Below are 5,910 nucleotides of genomic sequence, written 5' to 3'. Positions count from 1 at the left end.
AGTATTTAAACTCCGGGTCGTCTCACAAGGAATTGCAATGAAGTGGTCAATTATTGGCTATGAAGGAACAAGGGGTTTGGTTTGGTAAATGGGCAAGAAATTAAATGGGCAAGAATTTAAATGACAAGAAGAGTAAATCAAGAAGTAATAAAAGCAAAGTAAAGGACTCTTGGCTAGACATAGGTAATTGAGATCACCATCCTTATCTATAAACCATGTATTGACAATTATAAGGAACCAAACTCATTAAGTCTACTTACAAAAGCCTTAAGTACATAATATCTACTCCTAGGCTTGAAGTACGTCAAATGGTTTGATCAACATTAATCCATAAGTCCTAACCTAGCTACTAATTGACTTAGTAGTAGGCTAGAGTCAATGGTTATCAAATTGACCACTAAGGGTTTTCAAATCACCAATTCAATGAGACCCAATGACTCAAGATCACTCAATTCTCTTAGCCTAGGCCAAGAGTAAGAAAACTACTCAAAAGCTAGAGGAAACATTCTATCAAACACCTAGTGTGCAATAAAAGTAAACATCACAAAATACAAGAATTAACAAGATCCACAACCATCATGAGCAAGAAATCAACAATAGCAATGAAGATAAACATAAAAGAAGACATGGAAATATAAAATTGCATTAGAAGAAATCAAGATCCAACAATGGTTCATCAACATAAAAGAGAGCATGAAAAGGGAAATTAACACTACAAACTAAGAGAATCAAGATGTAGAAACAAGAAATTGTAAGAGAAACAAGATGAAATCAAGTAATCAAATCTAGATATAAGAGAAATTAACCTAATCCTAACCTAATTCTAGAGAGAAGAGGGAGCTTCTCTCTCTAGAAAACTAACTAAAGGCTCATCATGACTAACTAAGTGCTCCCCTTTGCTCAATCTTTAATTCTGCATGAAATACCCTCAGAAACGTGTTGGATTTAGGCTTGGGCATCTCAAAAATTGCCCCCAGCGATTTCACTTTAAGTGGGTCACGTGCCAAGCGTCACGCGTGCGCGTGGGTGACGCGTGCGCGTCGCTGGCCAAAACCTCTACTCACGCGTACACGTGCGTGACGCGTGCGCGTGGCTTGCGAATCTTCAATGCACGCGTGCGCGTGTATGACACGTACGCGTGGATCTCAATTCTCCAAATGCTCATTTCTTCATAGATTCTCCACTTTGCATGCTTTCTCTTCATTTTTTCCATCCAATACTTGCCTTATGAACCTAAAATCACTCAACAAACACATCAAGGCATCGAATGGAATTAAAGTGAATTAAAATCACCAATTTAAGGGCATAAAAAGCATGTTTTTACACTTAAGCACAATTTAAGGGAGAATTACAAAACCATGCTATTTCATTGAATAAATGTGAGAAAATGTGATAAAATCCCCTAAATTAAGCACAAGATAAACCACAAAATTGGGGTTTATCAGCCGGCCAGAGAATACTTATATACATATATACATATATACAACCCAAAGTCTCCCCAAAATACTCAAAATAAACACTTAGTTCTCCATAAAGCCTCTAGGAAGATTAAACATAACATACAAGTGAAGAAAAGTCTAGATACATATATATACATAGTAAAAGATCAAAACCAGCATCCCAACTTCACTTGCAGAGTAAATCCAGACGCCTAGCGAGGTGCCTCTCGACCTGCATTTGAAAAGGATAACATATGTATGGAATGAGAACCGGGGGTTCTCAACATGGTGATGGTACCAACATACATAATTATTTACAGAGGTGATTCTAGAACTCCGACACTCAGATTTAAAACTTAGATTTATAAATTAAACCAGAAATCAAGTAAACTATCTAAGGCACTTGAGTTCCAAATCTAATTCTAACTCAACACTTTACTTTTACCTCATCCAACCCTCCAAAACACTGGTAGAACTACCCTCATCACACCTCCACCACACGAGGGGTCTCTCAGTTGCATAGACATACAATGCAAACAAAGAAAACACAAGTATAGGTAGCAGTTATAGCAGATAGGACAAGTAACAATTATTTATAGATTAATCAATTAGGCAAGCTAGAACAAAGCATACTCAAACAAGTTACACAAATGTATGATGCATGTCTGCCCTATGACCGATGATATCATCTACAGCCAATCTCGACATGTCCGATAGCGAACCCTAGACAGAATACCACAACATGGAATAGGTATTACTCGTCTCTCCATGCCGGTGTTTCACCCAATCCAGAATAAGTATTACTCGTCTACTCAGGTAGGTGCCTCAAACCATAACTCGGGTAGGAATTACTCGTCTATCCACAGGCCATGACTCGGATAGAAATTACTCGTCTACCCTCAAAATTGCATCATACGTATCTATTCTCAAAGTTATATCTCGAATAGGAGTTACTCATTTTTTCCTAAAGCCATTACTCAATATCTAATTCAGCATAATCAACGCCTCATTTATTCAGTTATCACTTCATTACCTTAACAACTCAGCCATTCACTTCTCAATCTCTTCTCAACTTTCTGTTTAACTTCTACAACATGCCCACCCTTTTTCTAGAGCTTGAAGACTTGTTAACGGATTTTAAACAGGGGTTAAAAAGATTTGGAAAGATAGAGGATTGACTTAACACTAAAAAATCTCATTTTAGGCTAAAATAGGGGCTCGTGTACGCGAGACTATGTCCGCATACGCGAGATTGCAAAATAGGGAAGTGTGCTAGCATCGTGTGTGTACTCTCGCGTACGTGAGCTTTCAAAAGTTGGGTTCTGCGTACGTAGGCCTTGCCTCACTTACGCGAGATTACAAAACAGTAAGCATAGCTCGCATCGCACGTGCAGGTCGCGTACGCGACACTCTCTTTACTTCAAAAGCTGTGAAGTCATTAAAAATCAGTTTTATACACCTAACTTTCGACGCTCATAACTTTCTCTACAATCCAATTTTCACAAACTTTAAACCGTTTTGAAGTTCTTGAAATTATCTTTAATTTGAAATAAATTTCATTCAAATCCAAAATCCGAGGCTCAAGTTATGATCCGCCGAAGTTGGTTAGAAATAACTTTTTTAAGAAAACACCAAAAATCCCATTCTTTCCAAATTCTTAATTTCAAACCAAAGTTTCACAATCCAAAACACACCAAATTTCATCCAAACAACTCCATACCCTTATCATCTCTTCCGTAACATATCAATTACTCAATCTTAATAATTCTACCCCAACAATTCTCAATCAAAACAATGCAATGCATCAACACATCAATAATTATACTCAGGTCATCAAGTCTCATCAACCATCAACCACAATCATATCAATAACCAACAAACTGACCATACCGCATCATTTTAACACATATTACATTAACTAAAACCACTAGATATGCACCAAATACATAATTCAACTTATCCTTGGTTGTCTAGCCTAAGTTTTCAAGATACATTATATATTATCTATGAGAAACCAAAACTATACCATGGCCGATTTCTTCCTAATGCCAAAGCACCACAAATATCTCCATTTTCAAGTGTCCAATGCCCCGAAGCCTCACAGAATGAAAACTCAACCTCCACTGTTCACTTTCTAGTCACCGATATCACTAAATTTGCCTCCAAAACATATATCTCACTCTAATTCTACATAAATACTACAAAATCAAACTAGGGCTCATAACTATCATTAATTAACGAGAGTTAGTGGTTTCTCACCTTACCAATGATCGTTTGAGACAAGACCCAATGAGTCTCCAAGGTTACTTCAACCCTAAAGTACCAAAATCACATAATCCCTCAAAATCAAAACTTCAAATTTTTGAAATTAGAGAGAGAGTGGCTGAGTGAAAAATGGATAGATTCTTACCAAATTATTCGGTGAGTTTTGTAGACAATTCTGAGATGAACGTGTGGCCATTGACGGCTCGTCAATCGAAGCTACGAATTGAAAGTTATATGAGATTGAAAATTTGGGTGAGGGTTTGGGTTTCACATGCATTCTTCCTCCCTCCCTTCAGTTTTTTAGTGTGATATATGATAAGTGAGGGGAGAAGATACAAGTTAGGCCTTTTATATGACGGGCCTTGGGTCCGATTTGGGTCCAGTCCAACCGGTTTAGTCTGTTTGACCTAATTTTAGGCCAAAATTTTTAAAATTAGTGTCAAAATTTATATTTTAATTATTTCTACTTCATTAAACTATAAAATTCAATTTCCTAATTTCTTTGATTAATAATTGATACTTTTAAAATTAGTGTCAAAATTTATATTTTAATTATTTCTACTTCATTAAACTATAAAATTTAATTTCCTAATTTCTTTGATTAATAATTGATTTATTAGCTAATTATTCATTAATTACGCGGGGTTTACATATTTTATTGGTTGATATATTAATTTATAGTCTAAGTCATTGGACCGTGAGGCGACACTGGCGGAGACCTTCAAGTATATCCATACTTCAGTCAGTGGCCCATTATGTGAGTTTAAATTAATTCTAAGTTTCAAATTTATTTAGTTTAAAGATAATTGTTTAAATATTATCCTAATCACGACGTGTGTAATACAGGAGGATTACACGCAGATGTTGGAGGCCGTGACCCAGCAATCTCAGCCGCCTAGTGGGAATGATGAAGCCGGCTTCGGGGCCTCAGTGGTAGGTCCTGATAGGATTTGGCATGAGACTGCCTTTGAGTCCCACAAGAATCGCTATTTTCGGGTTGGGGTCGTTCTTCGCCAGTGGCCTTTGCTCCTCTGCATTGGCAGCGGCTTCCTCTACCTCAGCCTCTTTCACTAGACCTGTTGATCCCTAGGAAGTTGTCGACTTGAGGGAGGAGGTGCAAAAGCTGACACAGGAGCTTCACCAGCAAACGGAGCAGTCTGAGTAGAGGTACAACGACCTTCTTGTACGCATGGGAAGAGCCGTTGCCATCAGCTTGGACTTGATGGAGAAGCTGGAGCAGCTCAATCGGTTACGAGAGCAGAAGGAGGAGTACAACCAGCAGATGCGCACTAGAGGCAGTAGCGCTGGAAGCAGTGGCATTGTTGGTTCCAGCGGCAACGCTGCTAGTAGGATACCAATGTCAGCACCTACCTCGCCGCCTCAACAGGGGGACCACGACGATGACGACGGCGGCGACGATTACCGAGATCTGTAGGGGTTTCATTTTCTTGTTTGTCTACTTCATTGTATTCTACTTTTGTGATATTTTATTGCATTCAAACCATTTATTTTTAATAAAATAATTTGTTGATTTTTGCTAATTTTAGATTTCTGCCAACAATTTTGTTAACAAGAGTATTAATTTGACTAATAATTTTGACTTAACTGTGCCAAAAAAAATTAAAAATATTACTATAAGATTTATCGTCGGATAAATCTGACGATAACTTGGCGCCTAAACATGTGAAATGGCATATCATCGGATTAATTCGACAGTAATCATCAACTCCGTCTCGATAAATTCATTGAAAATACCAACAGAAAATTCATCGGTAAACAGTTTTCAACGACGTTTATACCGTCAACTCCAGGACAACGATAAATCTGACGGTAACTTTATTACCGATGAATTTATTTGATGAGTTCGATGGTAAATCCGACGATACTCAATGTTTTTCTTGTAGTGTCGCTTTCTTCCATCCTATACATCACCACACCGGAGTGTTAAATAATTATTATATTGAAATTATATATTTTTTGCTACATTAGAAAACATGTTAAAAAATTTATAAATACAAGCATCTTATTATATAATAAATTTGTTTATTAGAATTAGATATTATAACTTCATCAAACTTGTGTGAATGTAAAAATGTATTTTTATCTGCTTATTTCTGATATCAAGATAATATCAACGCATTTTTTGTGTGTAATATCTTTTACATTAATGTCATATTAAATAACTATTATTTATTTATTTATTTAT

The sequence above is a fragment of the Arachis ipaensis genome, chromosome B01 (genome assembly GCF_000816755.2).
Source record: "Arachis ipaensis cultivar K30076 chromosome B01, Araip1.1, whole genome shotgun sequence".
Classification (NCBI taxonomy): domain Eukaryota; kingdom Viridiplantae; phylum Streptophyta; class Magnoliopsida; order Fabales; family Fabaceae; genus Arachis; species Arachis ipaensis.
This window is presented reverse-complemented; position numbering follows the sequence as displayed.